We start from the raw sequence: 23,458 nt of genomic DNA, 5'->3' as shown, positions 1-23,458 counted from the left end.
TCCTGGCTGTGCAACCTGGAGTGAGTTACTTTCCCTCTCTGTGCCTCGGTTTCTGTGTTGAGAAAACGGTCATTGGAATAAGAATGACCACCTCATGGGGCAGTGGTGTTCTGCCTGAACACAGCATGTGCGCGTTTCACAGCCAACCTAGGTTCTGATGGGGTTTAAATATTGTCGACAACACCCATGTTTACAGGGCCGTTTCAGGATTTAATGAGTCTACCAGCCTAAAACATCAAACGTTCAATCTACATTAACTGTTAGTACCACCATGAGGAAACCAAAACCGTGAAAACTTATGCCGTTTTCCTAGTTTTCACAGGCTGCACAAAGCAAAGAACATGGCTTCTCCCTTGCCTGTTCGTCCAGGGCCACCTAGTAGGGGACTGTTGCCGGTTTCTTTCAGGGGTGGGGATGAAAATGTTCAAAAATTGATTGTGGTGATGGTTGTACAACTCTGTGAATATATGAAGAGTCACTGGATGGCACACTTTAAACGGGTGAATTGGATGGTATGCGAATTACATCCCATAAAGCCATTTAAAGAGAAGCATCAGAGGAGGCATAAGGTGGGAGCAGGGATGCCAGGGTGCTTGCAGAAGAGACAGGGTGGCCTTGAGAGGTATCTGGCTTGGGATGTAGGCTGGCAGGGGGATCCCCATGGCAACAAATCAGCCGGGCCTCAGTTAGTTGCCTGCCACTTGGAAAGCCAGTAGGATCTCTGAAAAGACCCCAATGTGGGGGACTTCTCTGGTGGCACAGTAGTTAAGAATCTGCCTGCCAATGCAGGGGACACGGGTTCGAGCCCTGGGCCAGGAAGATCCCACATGCCATGGAGCAACTGAGCCCCGCCACAACTACTGAGCCTGTGCTCTAGAGCCCGCGAGCCACAACTACTGGGCCCACATGCCGCAACTACTGAAGCCTATGCAGCTAGAGCCTGTGCCCCACAAGAGAAGCCACGCAATGAGAAGCCTGCGCACCGCAATGAAGAGTAGCCCCTGCTCTCCATAACTAAAGAAAGCCCACACAGAGCAATGAAGACCCAACACAGCCAAAATAAACAGATAGATAGATAGATAATCTAAAAAAAAAAAAAACCCAACCCCTCCATAGGATTTAAAAAAGAAAAAAAAAAGACCCCAATGTGGTGCCTTTGTTAACTTGACAGAACACACCTACTGTGAATAACAGGAGTTGACTCACACATTGGGAGAAAATGCTCCCAACAGATATAGCAGATCAGGACACATATTCAGAATATATAAAGAAATCCTACAACACAATAAGAAGACCAACAACCCAATTTTAAAATGAGCAAAAGGAGACCTATAAATGGTGCATAAGCCAATGAGATGTTCAACACCTTTAGTCATGAGGGAAATTTCAATTAAGACCACAATGACACTCCACTACATACCCTTCTGAAAATTTAAAAGACTGATAACAGCAAGTGGTGGTGAGGATGTGGAGGAACTGGAACTCTTGTGCGCCGCTGGGGGTAACATTAAATGTTCCAGCCACTTTGGAAAACAGCTTGGCAGTTTGTAATGAAGTTAAACATATCCTCATCCAACTCAGCCATTCCATGCCTAGGTATTTACCCAAGAGAAAGCACAGCGTATGTCCACACAATGATTCGTACCCGAATGTTCACAGTGGCTTCATGTGTAACAGCCAAACACTGGAAACAGCCCAAAGGTACACCCACAGGTGAAGGGATAAACAGATTGCAATGTATTATATCTACAATGGAATTACTGCACCGCAACGAAAAGAAACAAACCACTGAGATGTGCAACATAGGTGAACCTCAAAATCACTGTGCTGAGTGGCAGAAGCCAGACACTAAAGAATACATGCTGTGTGATTCTATTTACATCAAACTCTAGAAAATGTTCCATGCCCTGACTGGGAAGGCAGTTACACAGTGGTACAGATTTGTCAAAATGTATCCAATAAGTACCCTTAAAATGTATATATCACTTGGGGGGGGAATAAATTAGGAATTTGGGATCAATAGATACACACTACTATACATAAAATAGATTAACAACAAGGACCTTAAATATAGCACAGGGACATATATACAATGGAATATTACTCAGCCATAAAAAGGAATGAAATTGAGCTACATGTAATGACGTGGATAGACCCAGAGACTGTCATACAGAGCGAAGTAAGCCAGAAAGAGAAAAAGAAACACGGTACGCTAACTCATATATATGGTATCTAAAAAATTGGTACTGATGAACCAAGTGATAGGACAAGAATAAAGATGCAAATGTAGAGAATGGACTTGAGGACATGGGGTTGGGGGGGTGAGGGCGAAGGGGAAGCTGGGACAAAGTGAGAGAGTAGCACTGACATATTTACACTACCAACTGTAAAACAGATAGCTAGTGGGAAGCTGCTGTATAATAAAGGGAGATGAACTTGATGATGGATGATGCCTTAGAGGGCCAGGACAGGGAGGGTGGGAGGGAGTCGCGGTGGGGAGGCGATATGAGGATATATGTATAAATACAGCTGATTCACTTTGGTGTACCTCAAAAACTGGTACAAGAGTGTAAAGCAATTATATTCCAATAAAGAGCTAATAAATAAATAAATTATAGCACAGGGAACTACATTCAATATCTTGTAATAACCTATACTGGAAAAGAATCTGAAAAAGAATATATATATATATATATATAACTGAATCACTTTGCTGTACACCTGAAACATTGTAAATTAACTATACTTTAATTAAAAAAAATAAAATTTAAAAAGATTTTAAAAATGGATGTATCCCATTAAATATAAATTATACCTTAATTAAACATGACAAAACAAAAACAAAAACAGACGCTAACTCCAGACCGCCTGGTTCAAACTGTAGCTCCGCAGGTTACCAGCTATAAATTGGGGCAAGTATCTTCACCTCTCTGCCTCAGGACCTCTGCACTTGCCGTTCTCTCTGCCAGGAACACCCTTCCTGCAGATCGCTATGGGGCTTCCCCATCACCTTCAGGTCTTTGCTCAAATGTCACATTTTCAGCGAGGGCAGCTTAAAATGACCACTCCTACCACCAGCCCTCTCCACCCACTTTCCCTTTTTCTCCACTGCACTCGGTACCTTCTGACGAGTCCGATCACGGGTCTCCTCCACCAGCCAGTCAATTCCCGGAGGGCAGGGATTTTTGTCTTGTTCATGCTATATTCCCCCTTCTAAAATACTGCCTGGTACACAATAGGCACTTAGTAAATATCTGTTGAATAGCTAAGGGATACATGTCACTCTCATTTGGGGATGTGAATTGCAAAAGGCTGAATAGGTATCTAATAAAGGAAAGAAGGAGAAAGCACAAGGGAAGATGGAAAGAAACAGGCTTCACCACTAACCTCCAGGATCTGAAGCTCAGAGAGGCCAAGGCACTGGCCCCAGTCACATATAGCAAGTAAAGGGTCCCCACTGGGCCGTCTGACACCACCAACTGCCTACAGTACACACTGCATGCTGCCCCAGGGAAGGTCACGAGCCTAGACCACCAGGAAAGCCAGATTTCATCCCCTGAATAAGAGGCAACAAGAAGGATTGTGGTCTCTGTACAGGAAGACTACTCGTCAAGACAGAGAAAGCAGGACCAGAGAAAACAGTCAGGGAAGAGCCAAAGATAGTGTTTGGGGGGAAATTAAAGATAAGGCAGTGAAAAACAGTGGTCCCATCCACCATGTGGAAACAGAGATCACAATTTTAAATGCACACCCCCCCTCCCCACCCCATTTAAATCTTGACTTGCATTTCTCTAACGGCTCAACATCATCAGCCATTAGAGAAATGCAAGTCAAAACCATAACGGGATATGACTTCACACCCAGTAAGATGGTTATGATAGGAAAGAGAAACTGGAATCCTCACGCATTGCTGGTGGGAAAGTAAACCGGTGCAGCCTCTGGGGAAAAGAGTCTGGCAGTTCCTCAGTAACTGAACACAGAGTTACCATTTAACCCAGTGATTCCACTTCTAGGTATAGACCCAAGAGAAATAACATACATCCACACAAAGACTTATGCACAAATGCCCATACCAGCGTATTCACAACAGACAAAAGGTGGAAACAACCCAAATGTCTGTCAATGGATAAATAAAACCTGGTATAGTCATCTAATAGAATATTACTCAGCCAGAAAAAAGACTGAAGCACTGATCTAGGCTACGACATGGATGAATCTTGAAAACATTACGCTCAGTGAAAGATGCCAAGTACAAAAGATCATATGTATACCGTATGATTCCATTCGTGTGAAATGTCCCAACAGGCAAATCTATAGAAACACAAAGTAGATTAATGGCGGTCAGGGGCTTGTAGTGGGGAAAGAGGGCTGGGGGTAATGAGGAGACTTCTAATGGGATTTCTTTTGGGGGTGATGAAAATATTCCAGAATCGGACAATGGTGATGGTTACACAACCCCGTGAATATACTAAAAGCCACTGAACTGTATACTTTAAAAGAGTGAATTTTAGGGTTTCTCAATCACATCTCCATAAAAAAATGTAATTAAAAAAACATATCCCCTGATGATACCAAATGACTAATTTTTACGAGGTTTGACAATGTCATTGCGGCTATGTAAGAAAACGCTTAGTTTTGTTTTTTTAAATACATACAAGTTTGTAGAATTAAAACGACAGGAGATCTGGGATTTGCTTTAAAATACTTCAACAGCAACAAAAGAGGTCAATAAGAGCAAGCGTAGAGTCCAGTGGTTAAGACTCTGTGCTTCTACCACAAGGGGTATGGGTTCGATTCCTGGTCCTGGTCGGGGAACTAAGATACCACATGCAGTGCAGCGTGGCCAAAAAAAAAAAAAAAAAAAAAGGCAAGTGTGGCCAGATCTTGATCCATGGAAGCTGGGGATAAGTAAGGGGGGGCGGGGGCATCATGACACTGTTCTCTCTAATTTTGTACACATTTGGAAATTTTCATTAATAATTTTTTTTTTACTGCACACACACTTTGTCCCAGCAATTCCACCTCTGGGATTTTAACTTACACTCTACTCTCATTCATGCAAACCAACAGTTATACACACACGGTACCTCACTGTAGTCTTGTTTGTGATAGCCTGGAACTAACCTAAGTGTCCAGCAGATGAGGACTGGTTCCGTAAGTTAGGGCCCTCCAAAGAAACAGACGCTACGCAGCTGAGAAAAACACAGAAGCTGACAAGTTAGAACCTTCAGGGGATATTATTAAAAGTTAAAGGCAAAGGGCAGAACAGTGTTAGAATAACTTGTCATGAGCGCTTTAAAAAATGGGGGGCAGAGGGCGAAGAGAGAGGGAGGAAGGGAGGGAGAGAGATGCTTACACGTGCACAGAACGTCTGTTTGGAAACAGGCCCCCAAACTGTAACCACTTACCTCTGGGAAGAGGACGTGGGTACAGATGGCTGGGGCTTGGGAGAGGGAGGGAGACGTTTCACTAGAAATCTTTGATATTATTCAAGTTTATACTTGAGCATGTTGTTTCCCATTTTTAAAAAAAAATTTTTTTTTAAAGCCCTGAATAAAAGCTGTTTCCTAAGTGTGGCCCTGTCCACACACATCTCCCCTGGGGCTGGATTAGAAAGATCAGGTTGTCCCCTCTGCTCCCTCCCGGGGGTGGGAGGCCAGGTAGGGCTGAGGCTTCCCTGCTCGGAGGGCAGAACCCCCCAGTGGGACTGCCCAGGGCTCCCTGGAAATGATTACCAGACCCGTAAGCCCTTGGATGAGGCTGGGGGAGGGGGAGATACAACACGGGAAGAGCAGGAGGATGGAGGAGGAGAAAGGAAAAGAGGAAGGGGGAGGAGGAGGAGGAGGGAGAGAGGGAGGGAGAGGCCTGCGTACCTGCAAGAGCACAAAGGAGGAACAGGCGTGGGCAGCGAGGTGGCTGGAAGTACCATCTTCCACCTCGGCTGAAGAAACAGTCACCAAGTAGCTTTATTCATAATTGACCAAAAGTAGAAACAACCCAAATATCCATCAATCGACGAGTGGATAAACCAGATGTGGTACGTTTGTACAACGGAGTATTATTCAGCCATAAAAAGGAATGAAGCACTGACTGGACGAACCTTAGAAACAGTATGTGAAATGAAAGCAGCCAGACACAAAAGACCGCATCTTGCACAATTCCATTTGCACGAATGTTCAGAAAAGGCAAATCCCCGGAGACAGAAAGCAGATTAATGGTTGCTAGGGGCTGGAGGAAAAATATAGAGGTTTCCTTTTGGGTGATGAAATTGTTCTAGAACTAGATTAGTGAGGGTGGTTGCACAACTCTGTAAATGTACTCAAATCCACTGAACTGTACACTTTAAAGGGGAGAAATTAACGGTATGCACAGATCTCAACGTTTAAAAAGAAAAAAAAGGAATGAAGCCCTGATACATGCTACGACACAGATTACCCTTGAAAACACACTGCATGAAAGCCAGACCCAAAAGGCTGCATAGTGTAGGGATCTATTTATATGAAACATGCAGAAGAGGCGAATTGTAAGAGATAGAAAGCAGATATTAGGGGTTGCCAGGGGCTGAGGGTAGAGGGAACGGGGAGTAACTGTGAAGGGTACAGGATTTCTGTTTGGGGGTGGGGGGAGAAAATATTCTGGAACTAGATTGTGGGGATGGTTGCAAAACTCTGTCAGTGTACGAAAAACCACTGAATTGTACGCTTTAAATGGGGAAATTTTACGGTATGTGAATTATATCTCAATAGAGCTGTTTAAAATTTTAAGCAAGGGAAAAAAGAAAGAAAGAAAGAAACTGGTCACACGGCCCACCCCCACCCCCCACCCGGGCCTGACTCCCAACAGACACTTCCCAGGCTGCACATCCTCCCAGAGCATCTCAGCACGGCCCCCAGCCCCCAAACACACGGGCAGCACCCGGACCCCTGCTCCAGTCCTGGCTGAATTTCCTGGGGGCCCTACAAGATCCGGGTGGGACGCCTCTGCCCCCAAGGCAGGTGCCCGGGTAGCCTCCCTCTGTACCCACTACTGGCCCCAGATGCGGGCGCCACGTGAAAGGTGCGTATGAAGCTTTGGCCTCTCATTCCATCCACCACACCACGCCCCCCTCAACCCCACCACAGCCAAAAATGGGCAAGAAAACACAGAAACCACAAAGGCATGTGAAATGTGCTGGGTTTGTAGAATTTTCTAAGTGTGTAAAGTTCTGATTTTGGAGGCAGAGATACCTTTATACTTCAAGAACACAAAACCCAACAAACATAGAAACCTTCAGCCTTTAACGAAAACTGAAAACACAAACACACAGAGCAAATCAGGCCAGAGGGACCTGAGGGAAAGGACTGGAGGGACCACCCCCTGCCCCCCAATGCTTTGTGGTGTCTCGGGAGGTTAAGTTGGTTAAGAGGTGAGATTTAGGACTGTTATTTCAGCAGGGAGGACAGAAAAACCTGCACGATTCCTAAGCGATTCTTTTATGAAATAATAATCTACAGACATATGTTCTCATGTCAAGCAACCAAGCCACTGATTGCACAGAATTCCTGGGAACAGCTTTCCCAGCTTGGTTCTCTCCCTCCCACCCAACCCCACCCAGACGCTCCCCTACAACACCCTGCGGACAATTCACCTTCCCAAAATGCTGACCCAAGGAAGCTGCTTTCCCACTGGGCAGGGGGAAAGAAAAGAAACAAACTTGCATTCATTCACTTAACAAATATTCAGTGAGCACCTACTATGCCCCAGGCCCTGGGAGACCCCTCAAGGAGCTAAATTTTTGTAAAAGAAACAAACCATAAGTCGGTAAACAAAGTCATCTACAACGTGATACTGGCTAGTGGTACCTGGCCAGGAGGAGCTCACAAGGCAGGATAAGGGAATGATGGGAAAGGGGAGGCTTCAGGTTGAAAACTGGGTGGTCAATACATGTGACACTGAAGCAGGGACTGGGGAACAGTTCCCAGGCTGAGGGAACAGTGAGTGCAAAGGCCCTGGGGCAGGAATGTGCCTGACTAGTGCCAAGAACAACGAGACCATTGTGGGGTGGGTGGAGGACATTGGAAAGAATGTCAGAGAGGTAGCTGGGGTGGGGGGTGGGGGTAATCAGGGAAGGTAAGTGGATTTTGTTCTAAGGGTTCTAACCTTCCAGTATTGCTTCAATGACTCCAATGTGCTTCTGGAACTGGGCTTGAGGCACACGGGGGATTGATGTTGTACTCTCTCAGGAGTCTAGAGGTTGCGCATACAGTTCAAATTTTCTCACATTTCCACTTTCATTTTCAGGGTTTTTCAAACTGTGAGTTGGAAAATTTGAGCAGTGGTGAGATCAGTATAGTGGTGGGTCTCAACCACCACTGAACCAAATGAAGGAAAAAGAACAGAATAAGACTGGACTAACATATTGCTGAATGACTCAAAGGTGGTTAGGCTTCCACAAAACTTTGTTTCAGGTGTGTGTGTATATATCCCTCCTGGAACATGGTGTCTTATCAGAGACTGCAGGTCTAAAAGTCAGGAAAACAGCTAATCCAGATGCCCCCTCCCACAGATCTGAGGCCTTCCCACTCATTCCACTGGCCACGTGAGCATCTACAAATACACACTCACTATGGTGAAGACTGGTGTATGTTCCCCCCAACCATTTTCTTTTCATGGACTACACTTCCCAGAATCCCTTGTAGCTGGGTGTGGTCACATGACTGAATTCTGGCCAACAGAATGTAGGTGAAAGTGACATTCGCACTTTCCAGGCCTGGCACAAAAGACATTCTTCCACACTTCATCTATGGTGGACTCCACAGATTCAGGGGAGGGCAGAGCCACATGAAGGAAGAAATCTGGTTCTATCAATGGGTTCACGTGAGGCTGTCTCACCAGAAACACCCTCACTGGTCTATAATGTGTGTGAGAAAAATGCTTTTAAGCCACTTACTACACTGAAGCCACTGAGAATAAAGGGCTTATTTGTTACAGCAGCTAAGCATGACGTGCTAACTAACACACACCCCCAAACGCAGGCTGGTTAGCTCAGCAGCCTGCTGAACCAAGAACCTTTTGCTGAAGTTTCAGAAAGAGAGAAGAGGGGAGGAAACTGAGTCTCTGCACGCCTCAGGGTACAACAGGTGTGCCCAACTCAGAAGTGCCTACAGCAACGTATCAGGGCCATGTCTATGGCCAGATATTGAGCACCCACAAAATGTGTTCTAAGCCACGTCAAGTTCATATTTTGAAAATTAACACAGCTCTATGATGAACGCCCAAGTTGCACCTCCAGCCCAAGACCACAGCAAAAACAAGAGCCCCCATTTATAAAGCACCATTACTGTAAATGACCTATAGTGGATTTACAATGTCATGTTAGTTTCAGGTGTACAGCACAGTGATTCAGGCTTTCACGACAACCATGTATAGTGGGTATCTCTATCCCTACCTTAATAATGAGGAAAGCTGAAGCCTACAGCTAAGCTGATGACAGGAACCACAGTTCACCACAAGCCACCACAGCGTGTAATTCCACATGACCCTGGAGGTGGGAGCCTAGACTAGGTCAATGAGGGCGAGGATGCTGCCTACCTCGTCTACCACAGTGCCCGGCATGTGGCACAAATGCAGGAAGTGTCTGTTGAATACATGAACAAACAGCTGCTCTTCCCCCTTCCTACAAATGAGGCAACAAGGCCCAGAGAGGGCAACTCACTGACTCATGGTTACCCAGCAAATGAGGGAACTACATTTCAGGTAAAGTTTAGACCATCACCCCCACCGCACCCCATCCCACCCCACCCCCCCAGCACTCACCCTGTCTCCTCTGCCAGCCTGTTCTCTAGTGTCCCTCACACCCACCAAGGGCCTGATCACACCAGCTTTTAAGCCTCGGGGCCTTTTTTCTGCCCTTCCCAACTTCCTCTCCTCTCCCCGCTCAATACACTTTCTTTTGGCCCATTCACATCCTCCTGGGCTCTTCATTCACTAAATATTCATCTATTCAGCAATTAAGACTTGAGACATGTGCTGCGTGCCAGGCTCTATTCTAGAAGCTGGAGGGACGCCGTGAACAAAACAAAGATCCCTGTTCACTTGGAGCTTACATTTTTGAGGAGGGTAAGGAGGGAGACAAAAAAAAAGAACAATATGACATTATATTAAGCATTTACAGATATTTAATTTATATGTATTTAGTTTCTATTTATTGAATAAACATTTAATAGACACTAGAATTTATGTTATATATAGAATTATTTATCAATAGTTAAAATACAAATATTATAAAAGATTATGATAGGTAAAATCAATAGAAATGTAAAATAAATATTATGTCAGAAGTTGCTAAGTGCTGTGGAAGAAAAGCAATGAAAAAGAAGGACAAGGTATTTGTAAACTGAATTAGAGTAATAAAGACAAGCTTGATTGGGGAGGGGAGGGAGGGAATCATGGAGCAGAGGAATAGCAAGTGCAAAGGCCCTTAGGTAGATGCATGTCTGTGTCAAGGAAGGAGGCCAGTGTAGCTGAAGCAGAGTGAGTGAGGAAGAGAGTAGCTAGTGGGAGATGAGGTTAGCCAGAAAGATAGAAAGCCAGGGGTCAGATCATGAACTAAAAATAATATCAGCTAAAAGGCAGAAACAACCCACGTGCCCATCACCTGGCGGATGTAGAAACAAAATGTGGCACACCCATACACTGGAGTGTTACTCAGTCTTAGAAAGGAATGAAATTCTGATACAGGCTACATTATTGATGAACCTTGGCAACATTACGCTAAGTCAAATAACCCACACCCAAAAGGACAAATATGGTATGATTCCATTTAAATGATGTGCATACAGGACTTCCCTGGAGGTCCCCTGGTTAAGACCATGTGCTTCCAATGCAGGGGGTGTGGGTTCGATCCCTGATCAGGGAACTAAGGTCCTACATGCCACCTGGAGTGGCCACAAAATAAAAAAATAAAATAAAAATAAAAATAAATGAGGTGCATAAAATGGGCAAATTCATGGAAACAGAAAGTAGATGAGAGGTTACCAGGGGCTGGCGGGAGGGGAGAATGGGGAGTTATTGTTTAACGGGTACTGAGTTTCTGTTTGGAATGATGAAAATATTCTGGAAATGGATACAGGTGATGGTTGCACAACACTGTGAATGTACTTAGTGCCAGTGAATTGGACACTTTAAGATGGTGAAAATGTTAAGTTTTATGTTATACGTATTTTCCCACAATCAAAAAACAATAACAGGGACTTTGCTGGAGGTCCAGTGGGTAAGACTCCATACTCTCAATGTAGGGGGCCCACTGGGTTCCATCCCTGGTCAGGGAACTAGATCCCACAGGCATGCCACAACTAAGAGTTCGCATGGGGACTTCCCTAATGGCGCAGTGGTTAAGAATCCGCCTGCCAATACAGGGACACGGGTTCGATCTCTGGTCCGGGAAGATTCCACATGCCGCAGAACAACTAAGCCCGTGCACCCCAACTACTGAGCCTGCGCTCTAGAGCCCAAGAGCCACAACTACTGAGCCAGTGTTCCACAACTACTGAAGCCTGAGCGCCTAGAGCCCATGCTCCGCAACAAGAGAAGCTACTTCAATGAGATGCCCACACGCTGCAGGGAAGAGGGGCCCCATTTGCCACAAATAGAGAAAGCCCGTGCACAGCAACAAAGACTCAATGCAGCCAATAAATAAATACATAAATTAAAAAAAAAAAAAAAAGACTTCACATGCCACAACTAAGAGCCTGCATACTGCAACTAAACATGCCACAACTAAGACCCAGTGCAGCCAAAATAAATAAATAAATATTAAAAAAATAATAAGGGCTAACATGTTGCATTAGATGTATCAGGAATTGTCCTCAAAGCTTTACTTATGTTGATTCATTTGCTCCTCCAACAACCCAATAGGGGAGGCGCCGTTTAAACCAGTGCTGCCCAGCAGAAACGCAATGTGAGCCACGTATGTCATTTACAATTTTCTAGTGGAAAGAAGAGGTGAATTTACATATGTTAATTTCAAGAATACATTTTATGTACTATGATATAATTATGACCATTTCAATGTGTCATCAATATAAAAATAGTATTAATGGGGAACTGACTTTTTTCCCCTTTCTTCAAAGTCTTTGAAATCCAGTGCAGTTTTTTTTAACATTCACAGTTCACCACGTGGTTAGTGCACTGGCGAGCAGAGTTCTTGGGCTTTTGCTCTGCGTGACAGGAACCACAGCAGGGCTCTGAGCAGAGAAAGGCCATGAGCTGCCTCAGGTTACAACAGGGTCCCTTTGGCTGAGAGAGGGAAATAGCTGGTGGGGGGCAGGGGATGGAGGGAGCCCCTGGAGGAGGAGACTGAAATGGTGCAGGCGGAAGGTGATGGTGGCTGGACCAGGCTGGAGGCAGTGGAGGTGGGGAGACAGGCCACATCATGGAGATCTCCTGCAGGCAGAGCTCACAGGCTGGACTGACAGGGTGTAGAAGACAGAAGAGGAAGAGGCACTGATTCACAACAATGTGAATAAAAGATTGGCTTAAGATGGTAAATTTTATGTCATGCGTTGTTTACCACAATAAGAAAAATTTAAATTGGGAGTTCCCCGGTGGTCCAGCGGTTAGGACTTGGCGCTTTCACTGCCGTGGCCTGGGTTCAATCCCAGGCTAGGGAACTAAGACCCCACAAGCCAAGCAGCGGGGGAAAAAAAATTAAAATTAAAAGAGAGAGAGAGAGAAAAAAGAAGAGTCAAGGATGATGCCAAAGTGCCTGACCCAGGCCACTGGGAGGATGGACCAAGAGGGTGACAAATTGGAGAGGGGCAGGCTTTGCTTTTATTTGTTCGTTTGCTTGTTTGTTTTCGAGGTGGGGGGAGGCGCTGGACATATTCGGTTTGAGGTGTCTCTGAGACAACCAGGTGGAGGGTTCAGCAGAGCCGGACAGGCTGATACAAAAGTGAATAAAATCTGCTCGCCCGTAATTCCTCTCCTGACCATTTCCAGGGCCTGGCTTCTCTCTTGGTTCCCTTGACACTACGTCCAGCCCTGCAAGGAGCATCTTATCACAAGGGCAGGCCCCAGTCTGGCCCATCACCACATTCCCCTTTCCTCTCTCATCATCAGTCATGGCCCAACACAGACTCCAGGCTCCTGGCTCTCAGGGCACAGGCTTCCAGAAGCCTCCCTGCCCACTCCGATCACCCACCCACCCACCCAGCTTCCTCGCCTTTGGAGCCCATCAAGGTGCAATGCGGCTGCTCACTGTGCATCGTCTAGCAAGGAGCGCGCAATCTGAATAGTAAACACCATCCAACATCCCGGACGGTACCGGCAACATGCAGCCTCGGGGGTGGGCAAGTGAGAGACAGAATATACATTCTAAGAGGTCCGAGAGCCTTTATTCAAAACCCTTGAGGGGAGATGTCTTCCGAAAAGCAGAATTTTTTCAGACTTCTCCAGCTGCTGGGATGCACACGTATCTATGACAGAACACCCACAACCGGCTCTGAGACACCACCTGGCAATCAAACGCCAATATTTCTGCAGCCAAACGTGTGGACATTCACATGGAGCGCAAAGACAGATGACAAACAGCCTGGCTTCGGCTCAGGGCCTGCTGCCTGTCGAGTCACCGCGGGCGCGCTGCCGTTATCATTGCTGATGGAGGAGGTGTTACCGTGACAGCACGCCTTGCTCGCTGGTTGATCTAAGAAAGGAAGAGACTCTGTGCTAAGCCTGAGGCTCCCCCAGGGCCCGGAGGAAGCATGGAGCCACTGAGCTCAGGTCAGACAAACCTGGCTTCAAATCCCTGCTCTGCAATTTCCTGACCCGGAGTGACCGACCTCACTTCTCCAGGGGTCTCAGTCCTGCGGGGTCTGGAGGGACCTGACTGTTGCCTGTAAGCCTTCAATTAACGACGGCAGCAGCAGCAGCAATAATGGTAATGGCAGCTAACCTTTATGGGGCCCTACGCCGGTCCAGGAGGGCCCTGAGCACCACGTGGCCATCCCCTCATCAACGGAACCCTCGTCCCTCTCCAGGGAAGCACCTTCTGCTGTTATTTATCCTCTTCTAGCACAGGCCTGGTGCAGCGGGCCTGAGCAGGGAGACAGCTGGGGCTCTGAGTCAAGCGGATCTGTCACAGGCCCTAAACACGTCCAAAGCACGGGTCACGCCCGCCCGCAGGTCAGGCCGACCCGTTCCTGAGGCTGATCCCCTCCCAACGGGGATAATTGAGTCCAACAACAACCCGTGTGCTGTCTGCTTCCCGCTGAACCCTCCCAAACAAGCCCCAAGGGGGAGGTACTCCGAGTTCACTCCTCAACGGTACCCTGACACGTCCCACGTGGATAGGGGGCCGACGCACGTGGTCTTCAGACCAATAGAGTCCGCCTCCCGGTCCAGCCAGCGCTCACACCACCAGGCAGCCGCCCGCCGCCACCTAGAACAGCCTCTGGCCTCTCCTTTTTTGGCTCCTCTGAAAGCTTCACCTTCCTTTGAGCTCAGAGGCCGCACCAGAGGCTGCCCCACCTTTCCAGGACCGAGAGTTGTTTAAGTAGCAGGACCTGGGCTGATTCTCACCAGCTTCTCGAGGGCCTGGCACCAAGCAGTCACTCAATAAATTCTGGCTGCTGTCTGCAAGGGGTGAGAATGGTGAGGCCTTTCTGGAATGCCATTTGGCAGGACCTCTCCCAACCTCAGCGCATGCTTCCCTTTGCCTTAGCAAGTCCCCTTCCAGGAATCTGGCCGGTAGAAATGCTCTTGCACAAGCGACTGCAGGTGTGGATACAAAAACGTCAGGTTGGGTCACTCCTCTGCTCAAAAGCCTGCCGTGGCTCCCATCTCACTCAGGGTCAGAGCCCAAGTCCTGTTCGAAGACGGAGAGCGGAAACTAGGGTAACAAAGAGGCAGTGTGAATCAGCTCCTCGTGGAGATAAGATGGAATGCCAAATTCCTCAATTAATCTAACGGAGGCAGGAAATGAGAGAAAAAAGAACACAGAACACCGGAGATAAACCGAAAACAGATAGCAAGATGGAAGATTTCAATGCAACCACGTCAGTAACGAGGGCAGATATGAATGTCTAACCCCGGACTGTCCACGCTGGGAAGCCTCACGGGACTGCCCAGTCCCGGAAACAGAGCTGGTCCAACAAGATGTTCTGAGTGGAAAATACACACTGGATTTCGAAAAGTCAGTGCAGGGCGGAAGAGGGGAAACGCTGTACAACACGTGTTGGCAGGGATGAGGAGAAATCGGAACCCTGGTGCATTGCTGGCGGGAATGTGAAACGGTGCCGTCACCGTGGACGACAGCAGTTCCTCAAAAAGTTTAAAAGAGAATTATCAGATGACCCAGTGATTCCATGCCCATATATCCAAACACCCTGATGGCAGAGACTCAGAGAGTTGTATGTCGATGCTTGTAACAGTACCATTCACAACAGCCAGAGGGTGGAAATAACCCAAGCATCTGCCTCATTGCATGAATAAACACAATGTGGTCTATTCAGACAATGGAATAGTATTCAGCCTTAGAAAGGAAGGAAATTCTGATATATGCTACAAATGCAATGTCCTTGAAGACCTTATGCTAAGTGGAATAAGCCAGACATAGAAGGATAAATGCTGTATGACCCCACTTACATGAGGCAGAAGTGGTCAAATTCACAGAGACAGAAAGCAGAATAGAGGTTAGTAGTAGGTGGGGGTGAGGGGAGGGGGAGAGGAATTATTGTTTAATGGGCACAGAATTTCTGTGTGGAAGGATGAACAAGCTCTGGAAGTGGACAGAGGTGATGGCTGCACAACACGGTGAATATACTCGCTGCCACTGAATTGTGCACTTAAAAATGGTGAAAATGGGAAATTTTATGTTATGTGCATTTTACCACAATAAAAGTGTAAAATATCTCATTAGTGATTTTTAGACTGATTCCATGTTGAAATAATAGTATTCTGTATATAACAGGTTGCATAAAATATATTCACATTCATTTTTCCTGTTTCTCCTGTGGCTACCAGAAAATTTTAAGTAACATGTAAGTGGCTAGGATTTTCTTAATGGACAGCACTGGTCTCAACATTCCAATCAGAAAGAGACTGTCAAAAAAAAAAAGAAAGGAAGGAAGGAAGGAAGGAAGGAAAGAAGGAAGGAAAGAAAGGGAAAGAAAGAAAGAGAGAGAGAGAGAGGGAGGGAGGGAGGGAGAGACTGTCCAGACTATTAGCTACCTGCGAGAGACACACTTTACATGTAAGCACACTTTAAATGTAAAGACACATATAGGCTCACAGTAAAAACTGGAACCAAAAAAAAAAAAAAACTCCATAGAGTAAGAGGTTAAAATAAATTATGAAATACTCCTCCTCTTTTAGTTTGCTAAAAGAAAGGGTTGGGCAGGGGGTATGATGGATTGGGAGTTTGGAGTTAGCAGATGCAAACTATTATACACAGAATGGATAAACAACAAAGCCCTACATTATATAAGCATGCAGAGCACAGGGAACTAGAGTCAGTATCCTGTAATAAACCATAACGGAAAAGAATACAGAAAAGAATATATATATGTGTATATATACATTTATACATTTATATATAACGGAATCACTTTGCTGTACGCCAGAAACTAACACAACATTGTAAATCAACTACACTTCAATAAAAAAAAGGAAAAAAAAAATGGAGTTCTAGTTTGCTGCCATGGAAATAATTCTAAGACATTTGTTCAAGCTAAAAAGCAAGGTGTAGAATAATTCATATGGTATGTGTGACCAAGAGGGGAAAAAACATAGGCACAGAGTAGAGGAGAAGAAAGGCAGCACCCCAAACTCCTCACAGAGGGTGCTTCTGGACAGGGCAGGACAGGGGGACAGTAAAAAGACGTTCACAGTGTTATATATAACTCTTTTCCATGTCTAATAATTCATACAGACCTGCGCTCAAACTGGCAAACCCCAAAGAGTTAAGGAATCTGATTTTAGCCTGTGCATCCGGCGTGGCACCCTTGAAGCAACTTGGAAATCGGAAATCGTCCGGAAGCCCTTGCTACTCGAATGTGGAGTCCCTGGCCCAGAAGCGGCCTCGGCATCCCCTGGGAATCTACCAGACATGCAGAGTCTCAGGCCTGCCCCAGACCCGCTGACTCATACCCTGCATTTGAACAGGCTTCCCAAGGGATTTGTGTGCGCGTTCAAGTTCGAGAAAATGTTGATCTGCCACACGGCGCAGTCCGTCTGCACCAGCAGGTACAGACTAAAGGCTGGTTGGTGCTAATAATAGCACCCAGCATTTACAACGGGCTGAGTGAGTGCCAGGCACCTGACAGTATCTTATCTCAATGAAACTCTATGACATCCCACCAAGTAGATCATCTTGAGCTACGACCCCACATCTGCAATTCCAACCTCCAAATATCTCTAAAAACCATCTTTTTTCTCCCCCCTTTACTTATCGGGGGGCAAAGCTTTATTTACCCCCTTGGTGTAAAACAGCCACAGATGTATTAGCAGCAGAAATAGTATCTGCTGTGGAAATCTTAACCTGTTTGGGGGAGAGGAGCTGCCCTGCCCGGCTGGGGCCTGTTCCACATCATCCAGCCTGCGCTGCGGTCTGAAATATCCTGAATGTTGACACACCTCTGAAGGCATAAATCTGCAGCACATCTGTGGACAGGTGACGTCAGCTACAAAACCTCCAGAAAGGAAGGGCACCAGGCCCCCCTCACTGATGGGGAAACCGAGGCTGTGAGAGGTGGAGGGCCCCTGCTCCAAGCCAGATCTGCCCCTGGGGTCCGGACCCCTTCCTCGCAGGCCTCGCTGACTCACACTGTCAGTCACCCAGCCGGGCTGGCTCACAAACTCACAAACACATCCGCTGCCTGGAGGAAGCTGGGGGCGCCACGGTTATGTTAATGAAGACACCGGGGAGGGTAAAAGGGGAAAGAGGAGGGAGGGACGGCGCCCTGCTGAGCCCAGGCCCCCACTGGCTGAGCTGAGACCCAAGCTGGATCCCAGGGCAAAAGCAGGGGGCGGGGCGGGGCCGCCTCCGGACTGTGGGCTTTCAGTCCTGGTCCCTGAAACAAGCAAGCAGTGAGGTTTTATGGCTAAAAGCCTGGACTCTGGGGCCAGACTGCCCCATCCCCAGGGTGGGGTGGGGGATCCCCAGTCTACCCTTTAGCAGATATGTGACTCTGGACAAGCCACTGAACCACCCTGTGCCTCAGTTTCCTCATCTGTAAAATGGGGATGCTCATTGCACCTACCTCCTAAGGGCGTAACGTGAGTAACTGACTCAGGGTTTGTGAAGGCCCTAGACTGGTGCCCAGGGCTGCGGGTGCTGTTATTATTGTTGCTATGGTCACGAGCTGTGGAAAGCTCCTAACTGGATCCAAACCCCTCCCCGCCCCACCCCCACCCCGCCCCAACATCCTCCGCCAAAGGTTGGGATGTAGAGCCAAGAGTGTGTTTCTCTGGGGGAAAGGTTGGTGGCCTCCGAGCAGGTTCCTCAAAGGACCTGAGCCCTCCTTCCCCCAAATTAAAGACCACCATGTGCTCTTAAGACCTTGGCTTGGAAAAGATAAAACACGGCTGCCTCTCCCAGCTGGGGCAGGACTACCAAAGCTCCCGTCCTCCCAACAGCTGGCAAGACCACCAGCCTCCCCCCTCCGCCCCTCCCCCCCTCCTCCTGTCTCCAAGCAGGTCCGCACTGGCCTCCTGAACTCCTTCCCAACTGCACACACATCTTTCTTCTGCCTTCACACCTCTCTCCTCCTCACCTCCTGACCTGTGGGGAAACTTCACTCTTGAGCCCAACCCAGCACCACCCCCTCGTGCCTCTTCTAGAATCTTCCTTCGCTCCTTTCCTTTTCTCTAAGCCTGCTCAGATCCTAAAAATCTCTAACAATCTCTAAGCTTGGTCCCTCATTCATGCAGTGAATACTGAGTCTGGACTTATTCCCAGTCAGGTCCAGGGGACGAATCCTGACACGGAAATAAACTGAGTGACGTGGAGGAAGTTGGACAGGGTCGTCAAGGAAGGCTTCCCGGAGGAGGTGGTATTTAAGCAGAAGCATGCAGGACAGGACGAGAAGTCCAGAGACAGGAAGGAGTGGGAGAAGATCGCGGCAAGTAGAGGCAAGGGCAAAGGTGGGGAGGCAGGAACAAGCTGGGTAGGTGAAGAAAGCAAGGTGAAAGGGCAGGAGATGAGGTCTGGGAGATAAGCCTGGGCCAGACTAGTGGGGTTTTGTTGGGGGAGGTGAGGGTTAGACTTTCACCTGAGGGCACTAGGGAGCCATAGAGGGTGGCAAGATTTTTTTTCCCCCAATCTCTGGCTGCCAAGAGCTCCATCTGCCTACTTGCCTTCCTTCCATCCATCCATCCTGCCTCCCTTCGTTCCATCCATCCACTTATCTATTCATCCACCTACCCACCATCTACCCATCCTCTATCCATCCATCCACTCCCCTATCCATCCATCCATCCATCCACCCACCCACCTATTCATCCATCCATTCATCCGTCCGTCCATCCATCTATCCATCCTTCCACGAGGCCATCCTTCTCTCCTGACACCTCACCATATTCCAGTCTGGCTCCCATCCCTACCTATCAAACCCAGGAAATCTTTGCTTCCGGAACAGCCGCAGCCAACCCAGGAAGCCTGTCCTCAAGTCCATGGAAGCTAAGACCTTTCTAGAGACTCCTCCGCTTTGTTCCTGAGATGCTGATTGTGCCTGATCCTGCTCCTCCCCCCTCTTTCTCTGTTTTGGCCAAAGAAGCTCCTACCCCTCCCTACACAGGGGTGGCGCCTAGATTGATTCTCTACCCTCTCCTGTCCCCTCCCTGGGGAATCATCCCCATCCCTGGGACTTCAGTGATCACTCCATGTCACCGTCTCTCACTCGCGACGCCTCCCGTTCATACATCATTCCGTCTGCACCTCACCACCAGCCGAGAGGGTGCTGGAGCTTTACTCTCTGGCGTCTGTGTTCCCCAAACCACAGACACAGCTACAGCATCTCAAGGGCACCTGCATCCACTCAGTTGCTCAGGTCAGTGACCTTGGATCATCCTGGACTCCCTCCTTCTCTTACCTCCCATCGACAAAACCAAAGCACCCCAGATCTCAGCCCCAGCGTCCCAGGCCCTCTTTCCCCGTGAAGTATCAACTGGCCTTGGTACAAAGCATCCCAGGTTTCTCTCTGCTGGGAATGGCCTGGAGCCCAAAGCCTGCCCCCAGAAGCCTCCTCCTCCAGGAAGCCTGCCCTGATGCACCAACACACCCCAGAAGCGATGCCTCCTCCTGGCCTCCACCAGCCCAGCTGACACTCCTGAGACACTGATCTCACCTTGTAGGCAGGATGGGTGTGTTTTGGGCTTACACCCCTCCCCTGTCCCTGAGGGCAGAGCTCAGGGAGGCCTGCTATGTGGGTCTGAATTAACCAGTACAATGTGCCTGGATTCAAATCCCTGCTCTGCCAGCAGCTAGCTGTGGAACCTGGGACAAGGCACTTCACCTCTTGTTGTGACAGGAAGATGGAGGCAACCAGGGGGTCTGGCTCAGGGGAAAATTCTAAGCAAACCATGATAACTGCACCCTACAGAGTCCCACAGCCAGGAGATGCAACAGATAAGACGGACAAGTAGCAACACAGATGGGGGGGCCTGAAAGTGGGTGCTGGGCAAAAAAGACACAAAAGGAGAAATACAGCAGGATCCTCTGTAAAAGGCAAAAATCCACCACACAAAACAAACAATTTGCCAGGGCACAGGGCCAGGGTAGGGAATGGGAATAAAAGGGAATTTTATACAGACATATATATATATATACACACACACACTTGCCTATATATGTATATAATATATATATTTACTATATGCCTAGTATATTGCTAAGTTTAAATTTACTATTAAATTATTAAATAAAGTATAATAATATGCAACATATATAAAAGTATGTGTGTGTGTATATACATTTTACTGTTTGTTTGCTTAAAGCGGCCTTCTGTTAGGAACTCCCTTAAATAAATCTCCCCGTTCTGCTACAGATTCTGGCCAGGGGTTCTTTAGGACCTGAAGGTGGCTTGGTGTCCCCTGTGGCCAATGGAGACACGGCTCCCTGTCCCTTAAAGGTCTCAAAGAAAAAACTGTGGAAGGGGGGCAGGCTTGGGGAGGAGGAAGGACTGGGCAGATGGCAGGGAATTCTGCTGGCCCAGCTAAGGAGACAGAAATCTGATAAAGAGAAACAGCCCCTCATGAAACAGCTTTGAGACTCAGGGGGTGAACTGCAGGCAGCCCGGAAGGCCCTCAGAAACAAGGCAGGGACGGAGGAGAGATTTCCCCGACGCTTTTGTCAACTTCCAGACCTGAGTCTTTCCCCATTGCAGCATCTCTGTAAAAAGGAGGTGTAACTTACAACCAGTGGCCGCGTAGATCAGAACACAGCGTGTGTGGCTTCCAGTCCTGGATGAACTGGGCGGCGGGCGGGGCGCAGCCCCCCAGCGCCCCCTGTCCCGAGCCTCCGTCTCCCCACTGAGCAGCAGGCAGGCCCCACACCTCACCTGCCCCACAGGCCCTGATTCACTCCCTCTCTGAAGACACGTATGGAGTGAGTAGTGGGCACTGGGGAGGCCGCGAGGGCAGGATGGGCAACGTCCGTGGAGCAAGTGTCAAGTGCAGCTGGGAGACCCATGGCTGCCTGTCCAGGGTGAGGGGCCTGCGGGTGGAGCTCTGCCGCTGCAGGCAGAGCCCTGCAGCTTTGAGGCCTGGGCTTCCTGAGCCAAGGAACCACTCAGGGTGGGGCCTGATGAAAGTGGTGGGGGGATGGGTCCAGGGGGGCGATGAAGGCAGCTGAGCCTGGCTGGGGGACTCCCGGGCCCCACCCACCAGGAATCCCAGGAGACAGTGTCTAGGTGGGACCCCGAGATCAGCATTTTTAACAAACAGCTCTGGTGCTCTGGAAGCAGGTGGGTCGTACTTTTTAAGAAACAGAGTAGTGACTCCAAACACAGGCTCTCTGTTCCACTTTCTCCACCCGCCACATGTCCATCCTTCAGCTGTCACATGTCCATCCTTCAGCTGTCACATGTCCATCCTTCAGTCAGTCAGTCAGTCAGTCAACAAACATCTACAGGATTCCTACTGCACACAAGAGCTGAGAACACGGGGCATCTCGTTTCCCTCCTTCTGTAGTTTAGAGTCTAGTGAGAAAGCCAGGCCTGAAGAAAAGCTCACGGGACAGCTACAACCCAAAAGGGCCACAAGGGGTGGAGCAGTTAAACGGGAGAGCATCCCTAGGCCAGGGGACTGAGGCTGGGAAGGGCACCCAGGGGAGGGGCGCTGGGATGATGAGACTTCACGGGGGGTGAGGTGGGGGTTGATCACTTTCTCTCCCAAGAGAAAGGAGGTAAAACCTTCCCAAGGACTGCTGCTCGGTGATAAAAAGGCAGACCCTCCTGACACCACGACAACGTGGCTGAATCTCAAAACAGTGATGCTGATCTGAGATGTTCAGCCCAAAGGACCACACAAGCCTGTGGAGATTCGAGGAGAGGCAAGGCAGAACCACAACAGCAGGAGGGAGCAGCGGGCCAGTGACCTGCTGCTCTGGGAGGGGGTGCTAGCTGGGCAGGGGCACGAGGGAACTTTTTGGCTGCAACATGAACGCTCTGGATCTCGATGGGGTGTGGATTACACAGGCGGCTGGCTACTGTTTGGCAAGACTCATGGAGAAGCACCCTTGATCTCTGTATATTTCATTGTATGTCAATTACTGTCAATGAGAGGACTGGGGCATGGTTGGGGATTACACATACACACAGCTTTCTGTGAAAGTGGATGCATGTCCACAGAAGCGGGAGGTCACTGAGCACATCTGGGGGGAGAAGTGGGCCAGTGAGGCAAGAGCTTGCTAGGCTGAGGAGAGCCTGGCATGAGAGGGTAAAGAGCTGAGAACTCTTCTGGGAGCCCCTCACCTTGCCTGGGGGGCTTGGTGTTCAAGGACAGGCGAGGCGCCTTGAAGGACAGGAGGGAGGTTACAGTCTAGCCAACTGTCACAAGCATCCTCTGAAGCAGGAACTGTGGGCATCGGCCTGCCCAGCACCAGGCAGCGGATGAGAGGCAGGGCAGCATCCATCCTCCGGAAAGGGGGCTCCAGGGACTTTCGATCTGCAGGTGTCCTGGGGGAACGGACTGCCTTTTGCCTCCAAGCTGTGGCCATTGGGGCTCCCTCCAGAGCCCCAGGGGTCATTAACAAGGTTCCCGCAGCTATAGAGATGTCCCTCCCTCACTCTGCTCCCAAGGCTGCCAGGCTGTGACATAGGGGACACAGGAGGCTAGGGAGGGGGGTCACCTAGAAGTCAACAGCCCCCTCCAGCCCCTCCAAGGACAAGAAACACTTCAAAGGAGAATTATAGAGGATGGAGGTGCAAGAGGGGATGAAGGCAACTGGACCTGGCCAGGGGCTCCAGGGACATCAACTTTTCCT

At 48.5% G+C, this 23,458-nt stretch overlaps 1 protein-coding gene across 7 annotated transcripts in view; it reads right to left on the bottom strand.

Moving 5' to 3' along the window:
- BICRA (BRD4 interacting chromatin remodeling complex associated protein) overlaps positions 1–23,458 on the bottom strand; it is an 80,811-nt gene that overhangs the window by 49,435 nt on the left and 7,918 nt on the right. The window contains exon 1 of one of the 7 annotated variants that reach the window (XM_057712160.1): positions 9,796–9,947. The exons of 5 other annotated variants lie outside the window; for them this stretch is intronic. The gene's annotated coding sequence lies outside the window, so the exon portion shown is untranslated. Of the gene's footprint in view, positions 1–8,139; positions 8,196–9,795; positions 9,948–23,458 lie in introns of those variants that run through there. One more of the 7 variants, XM_057712159.1, reaches the window with a different exon arrangement.

Source organism: Hippopotamus amphibius, chromosome 16 (assembly GCF_030028045.1).
Source record: "Hippopotamus amphibius kiboko isolate mHipAmp2 chromosome 16, mHipAmp2.hap2, whole genome shotgun sequence".
NCBI lineage: Eukaryota > Metazoa > Chordata > Mammalia > Artiodactyla > Hippopotamidae > Hippopotamus > Hippopotamus amphibius.
Note: the sequence above shows the minus strand (reverse complement) of the source record. Positions and strands in the feature narration are given on the sequence as shown.